Below are 22394 nucleotides of genomic sequence, written 5' to 3' on the forward strand. Positions count from 1 at the left end.
ATTTCTCTTTGATCTATTTTTCAGATTGGTTGTTTTTCCAATAACATTTCACATTTTCTTCTATTTTTTTCATTCTTTTGACATTGTCTAATTATTTCTTGGTGTGAGTTAATAGCTTTCACTTGCCTGATTCTAATTTTTAATGAATTATTTTCTTTAATGAGCTGTTATACATTTTTCCATTTAGTTAATTCTGGTTTTTTAAGTTATTATTTTCTTATTGGTATTTTTTGGGCCTCTCTTACCAAGTTGTTGATACTATTTTCATAATTTTCTTGTATCGATCTCATTTTGTTTCCCAATTTTCCCTCTACTCTCTTATTTGATTTGTAAAATCCCTTTTCAGCTCTTCCTGGAATTCTTGATGAATTTGTATCCAATTCACACTTTTTTTTCCTTTGCAGCTTTGATTGTAGCTGTTTTGACCTCATTGTCTTTCAAGTTTGTGTCTTGATCTTCCCTGTCACCAGATTAACTTTTTTTATGGTCAGATTCTTTTTTATTGTTGATTCATTTTCCCAACCTATTTCTTGACTTTTAACTTTATGTTAAAGTTGGAGTTTGCTCCCTGGATGGAGGAGGCACTGCTCAAAGCCTGAGATTTTTTGTGTTGCTGTTTTCAGAACTAGTTTTGGAGGTTTGTAAGTTTTTGGTGCTTCTAAAGTGATATGATCTAAAGAAAGCTGTGATCACTTCTCTCCTTGCCTATAGTCTTCTTTTTATAAAGTTAGGGACATTGTTCCACTCTAGCCACAGTTGCTAGATCTCTTCTTGGCCCTGGGACTGTGACCATGGTGTCTGCTACCCTATAGCTATAAGCTCTAGTGCTCCTTTCTACCTTGGAACTGAGACTATGGCACTTACTTCCATGTGAGTATCCACAAAAAAAATCTCTTCTTGGCTCTAGAACTATTACCAGGGACCCTGCTACCCTATACCTGCAAGCTCTAGTGTTCTTCACCTTAGAACTACATATGAACAATATAAAAGATTCCTCAACTCAGTATCAGCAAAGGGTTCCTTGTAATCTTTTTCTGATTGTCTGATCCCTTTACCACCTGTAGACTTAGAGCTCCCAAAGCTGCTCCTGCAACTGTTGCATCTGCCTCTAAGTCTTCCTGTTGGTAATGTAGTCTGTGCTGCACTCTGGACTTGACCACTCCAACCCTCATCCCCCCACCCCCACACCCTCCCACCCCATGTGACACACCTTTTCTGTTGACCTCTTACATTGTCTTGGGCTAGAAAACTCTCACCCCAAACTTTTGTTGCCTTTGCCACTCTAGAATATGATTTGGGGGGGTATTTTAAACTTGTTTGAAGGGGAATGTTGAGAGTATTCAGGAAAATTCCTGTCTTTGCTCTATCATTTTGGCTCTGCTTCTCTCACATGCATTTAAAATGTATGTTTTCATTTACCGTTTTCACATTCAAGGTAGCGTTCTTTGGAGGAGAGACCATAGGAAACCGTAGACTTGGATTCTAGTCTCTACTCTATCAATGAATATCTACCTATAGAGCCTTGAGCAAATCACCTTCCTTTTCTGGCTCTTATTTTTTCATTTGTAAAACCACAGAGTGAAACTAGTTGACCTCTAAGGGCACTTCAAATTCTAATACTTTACAAGTATGTGCTAAAAGCGTGTGTTACAAACACCTTCCATAAGGACTTTTAAAATGAGGACAATGAGCCACCACCTCTCCAGAATGGCTAGCACTGCATGGAGGGATGGTGGTGATGGACTTTGGCAATCACCTCCAGGCATCTTCAATGATTAGAAGATTTACAGAGCTATGGAATTTAGATAAAAAATTAGAAGGCACTGATGTTCCCGAGGTGTTTTCTAATCTGTGGCAGGTCCCTTGTCAGAACTTGTGGGCTCCACTTTGGCCTCAGTAAGCTCTTGCAAAACATTTTCTTACTTATGGCTCCAGGCAATGAGTCTGTTGCTAGCACTTTGAATCAGCAATCACATCATGACTTGGTTCCCAGCAGATGTTCTGAAGCCTATTGCCTCCCTCACCTTCCCCCACACTCCACCCCCATTTTTATCAGACTATCCAAGATTGAGTGCCAAGAAAGATAGGCTGTGCCAATGACCCAAATCTTCATTTGTTCACAACTTACCTTATATGGGGATTATCAGATCTATAACTATGATCAAAGACATCTACCGACACAAAATATCCCTCTCCTTCATCTAAATCTGAACATTGGGCATTTCTTAGCAATTTATCCTTTATGGTTTTGAGCATGAAGATGAATCATTAATTTAGAGGGAGAATAGGTATGAGAAAGAATTTAGAGACTAACCCCTTCATTTTATAGATGAAACAGGAACAAGGAAGGCAAGCTAATCAACCAAGGGTACATAAGCAGTAAGTAATCAGTAACAGTCTGGGATTCAAATCTCTGATTCCGGAGTTAGTATTCACCATCTTGCCTCCCAACAACTAGTAAGAATTCTAATATTTCACATGCATCGTTTCTGCATTATATGTAGACATTGTTAACCCCTATTATTAACAGATTTGGAAACTGAGGCTTAAAGAGCTTAGAGGAATACATGAGGGAGGATTCTAACCTAGGTCTTAAATTCAAGTGAAATGCATCTAAAACTATGCTATTAGATGTTTTTGTGAATGGACTTGACACAATGAGGGAAAATTTTGTAATACTAAATACTAGGAAAGTCTTTTTAAAGACTGAACTTAATAAGAGGATTGAGGTATTTGTCTTTTAAATTTTTTTCCAATTACATGTAAAAACATCTAATGTTTTCTTTTTTTTAATTTTATGTTCTAAGTTCTCTCCTTCTTTTCTCCCCTCACCACTCATTGAGAAGGTAAGAAGTTTGATATAGGGTATCTATGTGCAGTCATGCAAAACATATTTCCATGTTATTCATACTATAAAAAACACAGGAAAAAACGAGAAAAATAAAAACAAACAAACAGTGTTTCAATCTGCATTCAGACTCTACCAGTTCTTTATCTGGAAGTGGATACTATTTTTCATCATGAGTTCTTCAGAATTGTCTTAGATAATTATATTACTAAGGATCTGTGTCATTCACAGTTGATCATCATACAATATTGCTGTTACTGTGTACAATATTCTCCTGGTTCTGCTCATTTCACTTTGTACATGTAAGTCTTCCCAGGTTTTTTTCTGAAAGAATCCTGCTCATCACTTCTTATGGCACAATGGTATTCCATCACAATTATATACCACAACTTGTTCAGCCAGTCTTCAATTGATAGGCATCCTTTCTTCCAATTCTTAGCAACTACAAGAAGAGCTGCTATAAATACTTTTGTACATTTAAGTACTTTTCCCTTTTTCAATCTCTTTGGGATAGAGACCTAATAGTGGTATTGCTGGGTCAAAGGTATGCACAGTTTTACAGTCTTTGGGGCATAGTTCCAAATTGCTCTCTAGAATGATTGATCAGATCACAACTCCACCAAGAGTGTATTAATTTCCAAATTTTTCCCACATCCCCTCCAGTATTTGCCATTTTCCTTTCTGTCATATTAGCTAATGTGATATGTGTGAGATGATAGGTTTTAATTTGAATGTCTCTCATCAGTAGTGGTTCAGAGCATTTTTTCCTTTAACTATAGATACCTTTGATTTCTACAGCTGAAAACTGCCTGTTCATATCCTTTTACCATTTATCAATTGAGAAATGACTTGTATTCTTATCAATTTTGTTCAGTTTTCTATATATTTGAGATCTCAGCAATTTGCTGTCAAATTTTCTGCCAGTTTTCTGCCTTCTAATCTTGGCTGAATTGGTTTTGTTTGTGTAAAATCTTTTTTTAAAAAAAAATTATGTAATCAAAATTATCCATTTTATATCCTGTGATGTTCTCTATCTCTTGTTTGGTTATAAATTCTTCCCTTATTCATAGTTAATACAGATAAACTGTTTAGCGCTCCCTTAATTTGCTCATGGTATCACCATTTATGTCTAAATCATGTACCTACTTTGACATTATCTTGGTATACAGTTTGAAATATTGATCTATATCTAGTTTCTGTCAAACTGCTTTTCAGTTTTCTTAACACTTTTTGTCAAATAGTGAGCTCTTGACCCATACACTTGAATTTTCAATTTACCAAACACCATATTACTATGGTCATTTACTACTCTGAATTGTGTGCCTAATCTATTCCTGTGATCCACCACTCTATTTCTTAACCAGTACCAGGTTGTTTTGATGATCACCTCTTTGTAATATAGTTTGAGATCTGGTATGGCTAAGCCACCTTCCTTAACATTTTTTCATTGATTTCTTTGGTATCCTTGACCTTTTGTTCTTCCAGATGTATTTTGTTATTTTTTTCTATTTAAAATAATTATTTGGTACTGTGATAGGTATGGTAATGAATAAGTAGGTAGAAATAAATTAGGTAGAAATGTCATTTTTATTATATTGGCTCAGACTACCCAGAGGTAATGTTTTTCCAGTTGTTTAGATGTGACTTTATTTGTGTAAGAAGTGTTTTGTAATTGTGTTCATATGCTTCCTGGATTTGTCTTAGCAGTTAGACTCCCAAGTACTTTATATTATCTGGAGTTATTTTGAAAATATTTTTTCTTTCTATCATTTTCTATTAAGTTTTGTTGGTACTATATAGAAATGCTGATGATTTATATGAGTTTTATGTCCTGCAACTTTGCTGAAGTTGTTAATTATTTCAATTAAAATTTTTAGTTGATGTTTTACTTGATTTAGTAGTGTTCTCTAAGTGTATAATCATATCATATGCAACGGGTGATAGCTTTGTTTCTTCTTTGCCTATTCTAATTCTTTCAATTTCTTTTTCTTCACTTATTGCTAAAGCTAATATTTCTAGTACAATATTGAATAATATGGCAATAATGGGCATCCTTCACCCCTCATTTTATTGAGAAGGCTTCTAGCTTATCCCCATTAGAGGTAATGGTTGCTGATGGTTTTGGATAGATATACTTCTTATTTTAAGAAAAACTCCATTTATTCCTATGTTTTCCAGTGCTTTAATAGAGAGGAATGTTATATTTCATCAAAAGCTTTTTGGTTTGCATCTATTGAGGTAATCATATTATTTTTGTTCTTTTGTTATAGATTTGGTCAATTATGCTGTTAGTTTTCCTAATGTTGCACCAGCTCTGTTCTCCTGGTCTAAATCCCACCGGGTCATAATGCACTATCTTTGTGATATATTGCTGTAATCTCTTTGATAGTATTTTTAAAAATTTTTACTAGGGAAATGTGTCTATAATTTTCTTTCTCTGTTTTTGCTCTTCTTGGTTTGTGTATTAGCATGATATTTGTGTCATCAAAGGAATTTGGAAGAACTATTTGTTTGTCTGTTTTCCTTAATAGTTTATATTGTATTGGAATTAATTGTTCTTTAAAAGTTTGATAGAAATCAGTTGTGAATTCATCACATTTGGGGCTTTTTTTCCTTAGGGAGCTCATTAATTACTTGTTCAATTTTCTTTTCTAAGATAGGGTTATTTAAGTATTTTATTTCCTTTTTCTGTTAATCTAGGCAATTTATATTTTTACAAATATTCACCCATTTTGCTTAGAATGTTAGATTTAGGAGCATATAATTGGGCAAAATAGCTCCTAATAATTGCTTCAATTTCCTCTTCTTTGGTGGTGAATTCACTTTTTTCATTTTTAATACTGGTAATTTGGTTTTCTTCTTTCTTTTTTTTAAATCAAATTAACCCAGAGTTTATCTATTTTATTGTTGTTTTTTTTTTTTAGAAAACCAGACTCTACTTTTATCTATTAGTTCAATGGTTTTCTTACTTTCAAGTTTATTAATCTTTCCTTCAATTTCAGGATTTTCAATTTCATATTTAATCGGGGATTTTTAATTTGTTCTTTTTCTAGTTTTTTTTAGTTGAATGCTCTATTCATTGATCTACTCTTTCTCTGTTTTGAGATACACATTTTCCCCTAAGAACTGCTTTGGCTGGATCCATACATTTTGGTGTCATCTTATTGTTGTCATTCTCTTTCATAAAATTATTGATTGTTTCTATGAATGGTTCTTTGACCCATTCATTCTTTAGGATTAGATTATTCCATTTCCAATTAACTTTTAATCTGTGCTTCCACAGCACTTTATTAAATGCCTTTAATTGATTAAAGGCATTAAATTGCATTTCCTTACATAGTACTGAAGGTATGATATAGATAATAGAGAAGGAAGAAAATTATTATTTTGCCCTGATTATAATTGATTATGCTTATAACTACATAAGATTTTTTTTCCTTGTATTTACAAAAGGTGGGGGCTACCAGCAGGATGGTATGGAAAAGTAGTTTGTATTGTCCTCTAACTTCCTCATAGATTTTGAGTGGCCAGAAGTAAAATGGGTACTTGTCTTCATATAAAGACTAGATATAGTTCTGGTAGTGAGGAAATAGAAATGGTACAGTGGCTGTCATGAATAATCTTTAGGTTCAGCTTGAGTAAGGTAAATGATATTTCCTTTTTTCATCTAAAGTAATATAATTTTTTAAAAAGATATGACAATAAAATTTTACTGTTAGTTTCAAGAATTGAATACCCTAGTCAGAGAAAAAACACATAGGAAGTTGGTCTCTCAGTTTCAGGGACATCTCATTTTGCATTTTCTATTTGGAAAGAGGGAAGAGATTAATCCAAAACAATCTTACCTTGTGCAAGCATGAAAACAAGCAAATTAATATTTTATCCATTGGGCATTTTAACTGGAAAAGGATAGTTTGTTTCAAGGTAGGGTTGGGGTAGATAAGCCAATGCCTGGTTTGGTCTTAGATCTCTAATACTTTTAATAAGAGACAATATTGTTGTTGCTGGGATCCTTTTCTTCACAAGCTCTGCATAGGGAACACTAGGGGAACTCAGTTTACTGATCCTTACATTTGGTTCTATGTCAGTCCTAAAGGGATGGATGGACAAAATTAATTTTAAATGGTGTCATTTGAGTTTATAAACAAATACTTAACTTTTTTAGAACATCATTTCAACTACTTATTTCAAGAAATAATGCATATTTGCCTAAAAGTAGAATTTTAAGAAAGGAAGAAACCTAACCTAAAGAAAGGAAAAGAAATTATACTTCACAGATTAGTGTTTCCAAGGAATATCTTTGACCATGTCATTCTTTTCCTCAAAAACCTGCTGTGGCATCCCATCCAATAGCCTGTGAAATCATTCTATCCTTCTTCAACTGGCATTTAATGCTAAGAATGGAGGGTATGTGTGTGTGTGTGTGTGTGTGTGTGTGTGTGTGTGTGTGTGTGTTTGAAAGCATGCTTATTGTAGGTTGGGAGTAGGGTTGATATGATTTTGTAGATAGCCTTCTGTGGTGTGAATAAAAACTTCCCTTCCATTGTTGTTTCTCAGTAACTCCTTCTTACATGTCCCCAGTACACCAGCTAAACTAGATTACCTGCTTACGGAAGTGGAGTCACTGTGTGGGCTAACAGGGTAAGGAGAAGCAACTATCAACTGTTTATATGTGGCATACCTCAGAATACTGGGAAACAGGTGGTTTTCTATTCCCTAGAGAAATACAAGAGTGTCTGAGTATTATGCCACTGCTTGTGTTTGATTGTGAGAAGGCACCATTGTGTTGAAGGAATGACTGGGATCTAAGGCCTAATGTTTATATTCAGAGGGACTGAGTTGGTGTGTGGAGAGAGAGAAGAGGATTGTGGGTATATTTTGCATAAGAAGGACCATTCAATCAGTGCCTAGGAATGGAGAATGTGCACTGAATGTTTAGAGTTCAACAGTATTTTTCTGAGAGTGACTTCAGGAGAATATTATTCTGGCATTGACAGGCCAAATGCAGAGGGAGAGAAACCTTGGCTGGGCACTGAGCTCTGATCTGAAAAAAGAATGTTTATGGGGGAAGTGTAGTGGCTTGGGTCCTAGCACACACACACACACACACACACACACACACACACACAACACAGCATGTACACATACACACATACCCTCCTTTCACCAATTATACCAACTATGAGAGAGTGATAGTGACTGCAAAATGATGTGTTGTCAATTTGACATCTGAATTATGTGTTTCTGAATTTCTGCTAGATTTTTTAACCAGGAAGAAAATGGATCTCTGATATGGTTAATGGATAACTTTGGGAGAGGATTAATATTTATTCTTCCTATCATGTTTCAGGCTTTCTCATCTTTACGAATCTTGGATATCACTGTCCCGATGGTAGGTACCAGTTTACCAAAAAAACCTCCCATTTCCATTTATTCACATTCTGCCATACTTGAAGGATGTAGCTCAGATGCATCCTCCTCTATGATGCCTCCCCTGATCTGGCCAGTCAGAAGTGATCATTCTTTACTTGGAGACTAATAGGAATTTGCCCTATTTACAGACTTGTGGCACTTATGGTGCCTTGTATGTAAGTTAACTTTATACATGTAGCCAAGCTGTGTGAAGGCAGGAATCTTCAGCCTTTTTTTCTGTCTCAAGTCCCTCCCCTCTCCATTCCATCCTCCAGATAGTTCCCAAATTGATATTCCTAACATACCATCATAATCATCTCACTACCATGTTCAAGAAGATTTAGTGAGTTCCTATTCCTTCTGGGATGAAACACAAATTCCGATTTTGTAATCAAACCCTTCACAAGCTGCCTTCAACCTAGGCTTTTAGGCTTACTACACATGTGCTTTCTGTTCCAACCAAAGTGGTCTACTTTCCATTTGCCATAGACAATATTTCATCCCTTACGCCCACACTTTTCCCCAGGTTGTGTCACATTCCTCATTCCTGGAGGAACTTGACCTCACCTCTACCTCTTGGAATCTGTAGCTTCCTTCAAAGCTCAATCCATGTGCTGACTTCTATACAAGGCCCATGTTCAAAGTCTTTCCTGCTATCTCCCCTTGCTAGTGCTTTTCCTCCTCCTACCCCATTCCCCCCCAAATTCCTTTTGAACTAACTCCAGATATGTTTTGTATTGATTATACAGTGGAATAGATCATTTGAATTAGTGGAAAGAGAGCCAGCCTCTGTCAGAAAGTCATGTGTTCAAATCCTCTTTGACTTCTAGCAGTTGTGGGACTCTGGGCATATCATCTAGTCTCTCAACCCTCTAGATAAGTCTCTAAGGCCAAGCTTCTTTGGATCTTCTTCATTACTGGGAATTCCAGTGAAATCATAGGTCCAGACTTATCTTTGTTATTAACCCTCAACAGACAATAAACTCATTGAGGGCAAGAACTATTTTTCAAAATTTGTTTTGTCTTTGACTCTTGGTACCAAGCACAATGATTGGCACAGATAAACCATTTAATAAATGGGTTTTGAATTGAATTAAATTCTTATCTTTCTCATAATATCTAACAGCGCTGGTCCCATAATGCCTATGATATGTTTTTTCAGTGAACAGATAAATGAAATAAAAATGTTCTATGAGTATGATTTATGAGAAATGGTCAAAAGGTAATCATGACAAAGATGATGCTTTGTCAAAACAATAAAAAAGTTTGAATAATTTTGAGACCAAAGTTTTTTGCAATTATGCAGCAGCAAATAGTTTGTATGACCATTGAATACCTTATTCTCATCTTTATACAAGCCCAGAGAATTTCCTTAGACAAGAGTCAGCCAAGGAGAAAATACTTTCATGGGAAAGCTTACATATTATTTGAGGAATATGAAAAACATGACCTATGAGATATATGTTAAGAAAGATTTAACGTGGTTAATCTAATACTCGAGATATCAAGCAAGTTTCATCTCCAGTATATTTTCCCCCTGTATGGTCCTTTAGTGTCCTGCCAAGAACATGCTGTTACAGTTTTTGTGGATTTGGGCAGCTATTAGAACACATGAAAGAAAGTCTGGACATAAGATCCAAATTATCTAAGTTTGAAAAGTGTGCCACAGGTCATTGGAACAGAAATTTATGAAAACTTTGTTATAAATGCTCAAGTGCATGTATTTTTATTTTTTAACTGTGTTACATACACCTGCACATGGTATTTAGATGATCCAACATAGGCGTTATGTTTTCTTTCAGTATGCATTCTTTGTTTCCCAATGATACCCCAGCATATTGAACTCTTTCAGACTAGGTGAAGCTATTTCACCAATCACTGCATAGCACATGAGGCTAAAAATGCCCCTTTGCACTGAGGGCATGAGGACGGGAGCACTGTCTATTACACAAAGGTTTATAAAATTTGGTGTTTCCAATTCCCTGCTACTACAAGTCCTTGATTCTCTTCCCATGAGCATCTATTGATTGGATTTCCTTAAATAATTTATTTGAAAATATAAGGTATTTCAAAAGGAAACTAGCCCTTTAGCACTAGTCACCACCGCCCTTTGTAACTGTCAAATCTTTGGAAAATGTTGAAAATTGAGATGAAATTGACATTATTTGAGAAAATTGAAATCATTTTACTTGTATATACTTTGAAAAAGCCATACCTTTAATTTCATCAGTTAACCAAAAGCTCTGCCTCTCCTCACTTTCATCTCTCTTCTTCCCTCTCCCTCCCTGTCCTAATTTCCTTCCCTCTCTTTAACTCATCATCCAAAGTGCCACTAGGATATCACCCTGTGTCAAGTTGAAAAATCTAAGGCAGCAGATTGCAAGCCCTAGGGAGTCCTATCGGGGTGGTGAGGCTTTGGATGCTGACTTAGGGATGGACTAGGGGCCATGCAAAGACCCACACAACTAACTTCAAGGAAGAAAACAGGACCATGGTTGGATGCTGAATGGCAATTTGTTTGCTTTTGTTTTTCTTTTGGAAAAAGACTCTTGAGGGGTTGTGATTATTGGTGGAAGGAGCATTTCTGTATGGTTATCCTACATGCACACACACATATTCACACATTAGATGTCCTGGTTTTTATAGAGAAGAGGGAATATGATGAAATTTGAATAATTGACAGCTTGACTATTCTCAGACTTCCTAGAAATAAATATAGAGATCTTCCAAAATAGGCAAAATGTGAAATAAGTAGAAACTGAAAAATTCATGATACTACACAGTAGAGCCCAGAGATTGGCTCCTCATGCCAACCAATTCATCTCCCTTCCATAACAAAAAATAAAACAATTAGCATTTATCAAGTGCCTATTATGTGCCAGACACTCTGCTATACCTAGCAAATGGAATTATATACTAGGATTCTAAAAATGTTCTCTATTTTCTTTTTTTTGTATTAAGAACATGCATTTCTAGGCATAAGGGGGAGAGGGGCAGACTTAAAAATAATTATTTTTCTGTTTTCTTACTTTTATACTACCACTATTAGATTTTTAAAACAAAATTCTATAAATGTAAGAATTTTAGAAATCTTAATTAATAATATCTTACCTTCGTCTAGCATTTTGCTAAGCACCTTTCCTCACAACAACCCCTTAAGGTAAGTAGAGCAAGTAAGTGGATAAGCCGTCACTGAAGATGTATAAACTATGGCTCACAGAAACTGAATGACTCGTGCAAGGGCACATCAGTAGTCAGGAAGTGACAGAGCTGAGCTTCAAACTCAGATTTCCTGATCCCTAGGTCCAGTATTCATTCCACTCTGTGCCTCTATATCTTGTATCATTACAGAGAAGTAGAAGGGAAAAGAAAATACCATTAAAAATAGGAAGAGCAAAGCAAAACAATATGTCTTCTTGAAGACCAACCAACTGTGCTTCCCGGGAGATGAGAAAGTCTCAGAGAAAATGTCCCGTTTTTCTGGGTATTTCTAAACAGCAATTTCAGAATATTCTGAGTGGTGTTTTATTGAAGTAAAGCTACACAAAGAAAAAAAATTGCTTAGGGCAATAATAGATGGCTGCCCCTCCCCCACCCCACCACTCCCCTTCCCTTCAAACTTTGAAAGGGCTCCTAGTCATCAATACGTCAGCTTAGTGCTGGCAATGAACTGACAGCACATTTCAGCAGACACAAAAGATCTAATCCAAGTGCCAAACATCTTTCCATGAATGAACTGCTGGTTGTATGGCTCCTTGTATTGTAACTTCTGGGTGGTCGGTCCTCCACTGTAATTCTATACTCTGGGGCTTTATCTTGCTTGAAATCTTGTTTCATAGCTTTACTCATTTCCTTTTCATGGGAGGACTTAACTCAGATGTGAAACTTGTAAAGTGAATATTCTGGAAAGGCATACTCAACCCAGACTTGAAGACCTATCCACAAGACTGGGGCTATTCACCAATTATTCATTTAGGCGTGGACTCCGATATGGGGCAAACTTGTATTGCTTTTGGTCAAAGGTTACTAAATAACATCCCAAGGGAAGAACTTGACACAGTGGGATCTTTGGGGAAAAATTTGGAAGGAACATTTTGAATGAAAATAGCCTATTTTGTGCCAGGCATTTTACTAGGTTCTGGGTTTGGAGACAAAACCAAAGTGGAAATTGTTTGCAAGAAGCTTGTATCTTATTGGGAAGAAACAGTACATACATGTATAAGTTATACACACACACAAATACATATATACACACATATATACATATATATGTACATACATATACATAATTATATATGTGTATACACACACTCACATATATATTATACTTGTGTATATATATCGATAATAATAACAGTATATAGTCTTTATATATAATATTATATAGTCTTTACTGTGTAGTAGGCATTGTGCTAAGGGCTTTGCAATCGCAATCTCTTTTGATCTGGACAAAACTCTAGGAGATAAGTGATAGAATTATTTCCATTTTACAGATGAGGAAACGGAGGCAAACAGTTAAATGACTTGCCCAGAGTCACTCAGCTAGTAAGTGTCTCAGGCTGGATTTGCACTCAGCTCTTCCTGTCCCCAGGCTCAGTCCTCTATTTTGGCATAGTATTGGGGAGCCAGCTACTGGGACAACATGTAAGACATGGAACTTAAGCTGAACTTTGAAAAATACTTTGAAAGAATACAGGGATTCTAAGAGGCAGAGGAGAAGAACAAGTGCACTCCAGGCTTAAGAGGCAGCCTGGAAAAATATATAAATGCATGGGGATGGGGAATGGAGCCTTGTATATTGGGAACAGGTAATTATTTCAGTTTGTCTATTATGTGGAGTCTGTGAGGAGGGATAATGTTCTAATAGGCCTGGAAAGGCAGGCTGGAATCAGACAACAGAGGGCTTTAAACGCCAAATGGAGGAATTTGTAGTTTATATTAGAGATAATGGGGAGCCACTGGAGTTTGTTGAGTGGAGGAATGATATGCCCAGATGCGTCTTCTAGGACTGTTACTTTGGCAGCTATGGGGATGATGGATGGGACAGGAGAAGACATGAGGCAAGGGGAATAATGAAAGTAGCTTTTGCAAAAGTCTGGGCAAGAGATGCTGAATGACGCTGCATGGAAATAGAAGAGAACAGGAGAGGAAAAATGTCACAGCGTCTTTTGGAAAGCTAATGAGTTCTGTCTTGGACACGTTTAGTTAAGCATTTCGGTAGGATAGCCCATTTGAAATATCTAATGAGTAATGAAGCAGTATTAGAACTCCATAGATCCACTAGGGCTGGATAAATAGATTTATAAGTCATCTGCATAGGGATAACAATAGCTAGCATTTATGTATGTTTACAAAGTTCTTTCCAAAGATTATTTCATTCTATTCTTACAAAATCCCTAGGAGATAGGTCCTATTATTATCCCTATTTTACAGGTGAGAAAACTGAGTCATAGAGTGGTTAAGTCACTTACTCAAGGTCACACAGGTAATAAATGTCTAAAATTAGATTTGAACTCAGTGCTTTCTAACAATTGATGCCATGGAACCTGATGAAATCACTGAGAAAAAACGTGCAATGCAACTCGAAAAGGGCCCAGGCTAAAAAATCTGTGGGCTATTATATTTAATAGATGGTGTATTGGTGGTGGATGAGCAAAGGAGATTAAAAATGAGCAGACGGACAGAAAGGAAGAGAAGCCAGAGAGGACAGTGTCATGAAAACCCAGAGAAGAGACTATCCTGGAGAAGGGGGTGGTCAGCAACGTCAAATGCCCCAGAAAGGTACGGAATGAAAACTCGGAAAAGACCAAAGGATTAATTAGCAAATTGAGAGATCACTGGTAATTGGCGAGGGAAGAGTTTCAGTTGAATGATGACAGTGAAATCCAGATTGCAGCAGCTTAAAGAGTGAATGGTAGAAAAAGAAGTGGAGGCAAAGAGTGAAGACAGCTGTTGTTTCTTCCTCTTTTTTAAATAGGGGTTTGGCTATGAAAGGGAAGATAGAGGATGATAGTTTGAGGGGATGGTCGGACACAGTGAAGGATTAAAAAAACAATGATGAGATGGAACTGGGAATGTTTACAAGGATTTTATTTTAGGGATAGCCATCATTTCAGATAAAATAAGAAAGATCCCAAACACTTTAGCCCTGATTCTGAACTTGGATCTTTGAGATATTTATTTGAATCAAAATTCTGAACATTTTGAGGTTCACTGGTTTATGTCCTTGCCATTTTAAAGGAGCACAAATATTCAGTCCAAGTATTGCTATTACTGTAATATCTATCTGTCTATGTGCCATGTTTCTCTGGCATCTTTTACCTTGGCATTTGGATTCTTTGACTAATCCATTAAGCTAAAAACAAACCTCTCTATGGTTATGAAACTCCACTGGAAAGCATATTTAGTTGACATTACTAGGATGACAGTTTCCGGAGAAAAGATTAAGGAAAGGGCGTTCATCTTCCAACAGATGAGACACCACAGTACACTGGTGAGAGCCCTAACGGGGGAGACCAGAGATTTGGCTCCTAGACTTGGTTTTTCCTTAAAGTGGCTGAGGCTCAATGTAAAATGAGGGAGATGGACAAGATGATCACTCTTTACATATCCTTAAAGCTGTACAAATCTGTAATTCAATGTGAATTTTCCCCTTCTCACAGTGAGATCAGACTTATTTTATCAGGTAGCTGACTGTGATAAGTTAATGGAAGATCATGCAGAAGAGTGTATGTAATAAGGCAATTCTTTTTTAGGAGAACAAAATCTAGCCATGACTGGGCTGGAAGACTACATTCTCTTTCATGACCCTTAACTCTTTTTTGCACTTGCCTCTTGAAAAGCATAGGCTTAATGGGAAACTCTCCTTTATTACCCTTCCTTTTGTGACTGCTTGAATTCTCTTTTAATTTTTCTTTCTAAAGAAATACACAATATCCTGTTTTGAGCTGGAAACAGTCAAAACTTCAACAACTATAACAAGGAACCAGTTGTCAACCAACTTCTTAATTGAGCACATTGGAGCAGGATGGGAGAGGGGGAGAGGGAAAGAGAAAGGATGGTAGAAGCCTTTTATATCCCAATGCAAGATAATATTGATGTGGTTGTTGCTATTGTTTTAATCATACTTTTTCAACTAAAAAGCACCTACTTTCTTTCCTTTCATGTTACATATTGGGATAGGGGTGGAGGATGGAGAATTAAAAACAAACAAAATAACTCGTGAACAAATATACACAATCACACAAAAGAAATTCCCTCACAAATCATGTCCAAAAAATGTATTTCCTATTCTACATGCTTAGTCTATCACCTTCCTTCATGAGGAGGCAGTTGGGGATATCCTTCATCATCAGTTCTCTGGTATCATGATTGTTCATTGTGTGGATCAGAGTTCTTAAGTTTTTCAAAGTTGTCTTTTTTTTTACAGCATTGTTAGTATTATGTAAGATTTTCTATCTATTAAGTTCCTTTCACTTTGCATCGGTTCATATGTATTTCTCCAGGTTTTTTTCTGAAGCCATATCCTTTATCATTTCTTATGACATTATAATATTTTATCACATTCATATACTATAATTAGTTAGCCATTCCCTAATTTATAGGTATCCCTTTGGTTTTCATTTTTTTGCCACTACCACCATCACCACACACACAAAAAAAGAGCTTCAATAAATAATTTTGTACATATGGGTCATTTTTTCTTTCTTTGATCTTTTTGTGATACAGGCACAATCCTCTCTCAGCTATCGCTGACTGACACTGTGTCCGGTCCCCAATTTTATGATTGGTTCTTCGAGTCCACCTGTATAATCTGCAATGAGTTAACTGTCAAGGTTACTGAGACCTATATGTTCAGCCCTCCATCCATCGTCTAAGAGGAAGCATGTTTCAGTGGAAACTGATAGATTTTTAATTCTTTAATGTTGAAATCCTTGAGATTTCTCCTGGGATCTTCCATTAACTTATCCTGCAAGGATGTGCTTATAATTACCAGCTTTACAACATAGATAAAAACCTTGACATTTAATAAATGAACAAAATTAAATGGTAAAGACCATTTTGTGAGGGAAAATTATATATCACCTATACGGAATTTATTTTAGGTTTATTTTTTATTTTTAAAATGTTCTTACTGATGCATTTTATTTTAACATAGTTTATATTTCTCTCCCTTTGTCTCCACTCTCCCTTTCACAGAGTCTTATAGGAAAGAAATAACTTTAAAAAAAGAAAAAATATTGTTAAAAATCAGCAAAACAAATCAACATTTTAGATAAACAGTCAGGCATCATGTTTTGTTCAACATCTGTGGACCCCTCCACAGCTTCTGCTAATGAGTGGGAATGCATATCAGCTACACTGAGGCTAATTATAAGTTGCTTTGACCAAGCCTGCTTCATTCATTATGAAATTAACTTTTGATTTAATCAGCACCATTAAATATATCCCCAATTTTGATATTGTGCCTTGGACTAGAGTGATTCAACAAGGGAAAATCATTTTGGAAATTATTCAGTCACCATTTGGGGCTAACAGTTTTTGGTAGGCTTTGTTGCTGTACTTTATAATAATTATATTTTCATAAAAGCATGAAATAAATAGAAAAAATTCAAATATGATTTTGATTGGCTCCTATAAACATAAAACATGAGCTAATTTGTGAAAACTCCCATTTTCTCTAATCAGGTTGAGTGTGGCATTACTAATGCCACATTTTGGAGAGGTGAGGTTTGACTAAAGGGAGTTATGAGAATTCATTTTGTTTTGTTTTGTTTTTAATCACAGGAGGGAGATTTATAGAGGAAAGGGTCAGCTCAAATGTAGGGATTTCATCTTCAAAGCTAGGAAAACTTTCAAGGCTTGAAGAAGCAGAAAAAAACTTACAAGCTTTTATGTCTATCTTCTTATTTAATGCCACAGCACATAAAAGAGGTCATATAGTGAACTGATGCTGAGTGAAGTGAGCAGAACCAGGAAAACATTGTACACAGTAACAGCCACAGTGTGCGATGACTGACTGATAGATTTAGCTCTTCTTAGAAATGCAAGGACCTAAAACAATTCCAAAAGACTCATGATGGAAAATGCCAACCACATCCAGAGAAAGAAATTTGGAGTCTGAATGTAGATCAAAGCAGATCATTTTCTTTTTTTTGTTTTGTTTTATGTTTTTGTTTGTCATGGTTACTCCCATTCATTCTAATTCTTCTATTCAACATGACTAATGTGAAAATGTTTAATAGGAATGTATATGTGAGCCTATATTGGATTGTATGCCATCTTAGGAAGGGAGAGGGGAAGAGGGGGAGAAAACTTAAAACTTACGGAAGTGAATGTTGAAAACTAGAAATAAATAAACTTTAAAAAAAGAAGTCATGTAGGAATTAAAGTAAGTCTCTGAGTCAGGAAAGTCTGGTTGTTTAGTCCGGTCTCTGATATATTGACTATGTGACCCTGGGCAAATCAGTTCCTCTTTCAGTGCCCCCAGAAAATTCTGTAGAAAAGTTGTCTTTCTATACTGATAGATGAAATTTCCTCACCAAGTGTTCCCTATGTCAGTGAAATCACAGATTCTATCACCTTTCCCACAAAAAACACAACCACCATTCCCGCAGCTAACAGACTTCAACCTACCAATCCCTACAACCAACCAACAACAACCTACCACTATTGACACGTATAAAAGAAACTTAGAGTCACTGTAGCTTAGATCCTAGATTGCTGTGGTTTGGAAGACTTGGCCTAAAGATGTAGTCTCTGAGTCTTTCTTACTGGGTGTGTGACTACTATGAGCCTCAATTTCCTTATTTCTAAAGAGGACAAAATTACAGTACTCTTAAAAAATGACAGCTGTGATTGAAAAATCAGTCAATCATTCAGTCAATAGATATTTATTAAGTGCCTACTATGAACCAGGCACTATGCTAAATGCTGGGGATGCAGAGAAAGGCATAAAGACAGTCCCTTCCCTCATGGAGAGTTTTAAGAGATTCCCTCAGGTAGGGAATTTCTTTATAGTCATTATAAAGATAAGGGAGGAGAGAAAATGCAAAGAATCTAGAAGATGAGAGTCATGTGAAGAAAGAGTGACAGCTGCTTTTCCCCTAATGGCAGGTGACTAGTGTAGTTCTTTACTTTCCCTCCCTTCTTTTATCTCTTTTTACCTCAGAGGTCCTCCCATAGTGTCTCTTTATACGGACTCAAAATCCCAGCCATCTCTTCGTTTGTTCCCAGTCACTCTGCACCCAATGACCTAGAGGGCCAAATATGACTTTGAGGATACAGGTTCCCCACCCCCGGTCTAGACCCTGCTATCTAGTTATTATTGATAGCTTTATATCATTTAATAAATACCTGATCCCCAACCTACCATATTTTTATTACACAAAAAACCCTAATACCAAATAGGTAAAAAATGTGCCAGGCTGAATGGCATTTTGAAAGTCTGAATAAGAGCATGAATCTTTGGTGCAAAGATGGGCAGTGATACTCTTCAGATGTTTCAAATGGCAGTGCTACCCCAATGCCATTAGAGAACAGAGATACTCTTTAAAAGTTTTCTTTTTTACATTTTATATTTTCCTATTCTCTTAGGGGAAAAAGGAATTGGGAATAAGTAGTGGGACAGGTAAATGTCATAATGTGTAAAATATTTATCTGGGAGTCAGGAACTTCTGAGTGCAAATTCTCAGACACTATCTGTGTGATCCTAAGCAAGTAATTAAAAAAAACCTTTGTGCCTCAGTTTCCTTATTTGTAAAATGAGAGGACATTTCACTCAATGGCTTCCATGTTCCTTTCAAGCTTTAAATCTGTATTTCTAAAAGTGTTTGAGTCCTAAGAGTAAGCAAATTATGGGGAAGGGGTGGAGAAGCATGGGTGGGAGGGAGAAACTTTACCTTCTAGTATGATGAACAGACATCTGAGTTTTCTTATCTTTAGCAAAACATGATGAAACACCCCTTACACTATAAATGAAGAAATTTGAGGACACAAGGGCTAGTGTGACTAATGCCTGTGTAGAAGATTCTAACAAAAACTAATGCTTCCTCCCGACACTTAGAATGTGAGCTCCTTGATGGTAGGGATTGTTTTTGCCTTCCTTTGTATTCCCAGCACTTGGTATAATACCTGGGATATTATAAGTGTTTAATAAATAATTGTTGACTTGTTGAGAATTAGCTGCTTCTCTTCTTCTTGGGTAATTCCCATTAACTAACTCAGCCCAGCTATTTTGAGATGGTAAGGGAGCTTGGTAACTATATTTCAGCAACCCAGTCTCTTTTTGTTGGAAAGGCTGACATTCAGGGCTGTGCCCTAAGAAGTGATAGAAAAATCACTAATGTGGGGGCTAGACGATATAGGTTGTTCTATTCTTGACTCTACCAATCTCTAATTATGCAACCTGGTTAAGTTATTTAACTCTTGGTTTCAATTTCTTATCCATATGATAATCACACACACAAAACAATCACAAAAATGTGATCATTTGGGTAGATCATCTTGAATCCTCTTTCTAACTCTAAAATTGACTTAAGCCCCATAGAAGTTTAAATGAAATACTGCTTAGGAATAAAAGCTAGATTAATTCTCTTATAGTATCTTCCTAATCTAGAAAATGAAGGCAATATGATGATAACCTTCTATATATGACTTAGAATTTAATGTCCTCTACATAGTTACACTTGCTTACTACGTGGTCCTCATAAATCCACTTCTCTGTTGTTTGTATCTTCACACTGGTTATCTCTCACTCCTGAAATGCCCTCTCTCTCTGCTTCTGTCTCTAAAGAATCCCTTGCTTCTTTCAAATCTCAGCTTAAATCCTCCCTTCTATAGGAGGCTATTCCTGGCTCCTTCAGATGATCGTGCCTACTCCCCTAAGGTTATGTTCCTTTGAATCAATTTGTAGCTTGTATGTATCTATATCTATGTCTATGTCTATGTCTATGTCTATGTCTATGTCTATGTCTATGTCTATCTATATATATATACACACATCATCTCCCCCATTAGAATTTTTCCATTTGCTTTTTCTTCATTTTCCCAGTGGTTTGGCCCAATGTCTGTCACATAGTAAATGCTCGATAATTCCTTGTTGGTTGATTGATTAATAGTTTATCACCTAATATTTGTCAAGCACACTTGGAACAAAGTGGCATGGAATAAAATTATTTACTTTCTTGAATGCTAGGAGAACAAGGGCTAAACAGTCAGGACACACAAATAAAGCAAATGACTTCAGAGACTACTATCTTATTAAAAGTTAGTACAAATAAAAGATATGATGATAGATAGAATGATCTATAGTATGCATGATATTTGAATTATGACAAATGCTGAATTTGCATTTAAGACTAGGTTGAGTTCTCTCTCCTTTCCTTTTCTGCACTGTGGCTGCAGCCCTGAGTGTGTTCAGGCTTCAGAAGAGGCTTGCCTCTAGTGTCCTTCAATGTGAAAAGAAGATATGGCTTGACCCCAATGAGACCAATGAAACTGCCAATGCCAGTTCCCGTCAGCAGATTTGGAAGCTGGCTAAAGATTGGCTGCACACCCAAAAGCCCATTACTGTGCACTGTTGTGTCATATGCCGGAAAAATACTCTGGCTTGATGGAAGGGCAGGCAAATGGGCATTGGAAAGAGAAAGGGTACTGCCAAAGCTTGTATGCCTGAGGTGACCTGGATGAGGTGAATGAGGATTCTGCACTATCTGTTCCAAAAATACTGTGAATCCAAAAAGATTGACTGCCATATCTACCACAGCCTGTACTTGAAGGTGAATGGAAATGTGTGCAAGAATAAGCAGATCCTCATGGAGCACATTCATAAACTGAATGCAGACAAGGCCTGGAAGAAGTTCTTGGCTGACGAGGCTGAAACTCACTGGTCCAAGACTAGGGAAGCACAAAAGGCTAAGAAAGAGGAGATCATCAAGACTTTGTCCAAGGAGGAGGAAACTAAGGAGTGATCATCTCCTATCTCCTCTGTACATAGTTCCCTTCTATTTGGCTTATACAATAACACTTGACAAATTGTAAAAAAAATTCTAGTTTTCTGTTTCAGCCACTATACCACTAATTAGCTATGTAATAATTTGTTCTTTCAGGCTTAGTTTCAGTATCTATAAAATAAAGGGTTAGACTATGTTATATCTAAGTTTCCTTTTAGCCCTAAGAGCATGTGAATGTATGAAAATATACTGTAAAAAACAAGCAACCCATTCATTCACTAAATGCCTCTGAAGGGCAGATAATGGAGGGTAGATAACTAGAATATGCAAAAAGTCTATTGTAATATCTCCCCTAATTTCCCCCAAATGTCCCTGAATTAGCATTTGTGAGTCCTCATTTTCAGCATGTAAAATGATTTTCCTTTGATTAGCAAGCAGTTAAAAGCACAGCTGTAGTAGTGTGAGGGTCTAGAGAATATGCATGTGTGGGATGACCAAAAGCCAGAGTGGAACAAATTGGATTTTGATTAAATTAGGGAAAAGTATGTGAGTAAAAAATAATCATCACATGAACTGTGTTATTGTGAAAGTACTTACAGTAACTGAAAAGAAACAAGAGAAAAATATGTAGAAACAAAAAAAGGTCCAATCAAACTAAATAGACACAAGGGAATGAACATATCAATAGGAGAGCAGTAAAATCAATTCCCACAACCACACAGCTAAAAAATATAGGATCTCAGATTTGAGCTTCTAGCCTCCAGTTGGGGTGGTGAGAGAGTTGGGAAATTGCCCATGCAATCATGACAATTGCTGAGGGATGCTTTGGTGGTAAGCTTAGAGGAAAAGAAGGTAATGCCAAGAAGACAGAAGCTTGAAGGATGTTTGGGGAAAATGCAAAAGATAATTAACAAATGCCAAAGAAGACATTGGAAGGAATGGTGGGAAGATGGAAAATAAACACGAGAAGATAAAATTTAGGAGCCAAGTTGGAGAATGAGTCTGGGAGAGAGAAGGGAGGTGGTTTCAGTGGTATGCATTCTGCATCCTTCCCTCTTACGATCAAACTAGCTTGTTTTCTCTTTATGATTCTTGGAATTAGTTATTTGGAAAAAACCTACTTTTTCACATCTAAATGAAAGATCATCAATTTAACATATTTCTAAAAGTATTATCAAGAT

General features: G+C 36.3%; 1 pseudogene; it reads left to right on the top strand.

Moving 5' to 3' along the window:
• The first annotated feature begins 14681 nt into the window (after positions 1–14681).
• LOC118832242 lies at positions 14682–21231 on the top strand (annotated as a pseudogene).
• The last annotated feature ends 1163 nt before the right edge of the window (positions 21232–22394 follow it).

This window comes from Trichosurus vulpecula, chromosome 9 (genome assembly GCF_011100635.1).
Source record: "Trichosurus vulpecula isolate mTriVul1 chromosome 9, mTriVul1.pri, whole genome shotgun sequence".
Lineage (NCBI taxonomy): Eukaryota > Metazoa > Chordata > Mammalia > Diprotodontia > Phalangeridae > Trichosurus > Trichosurus vulpecula.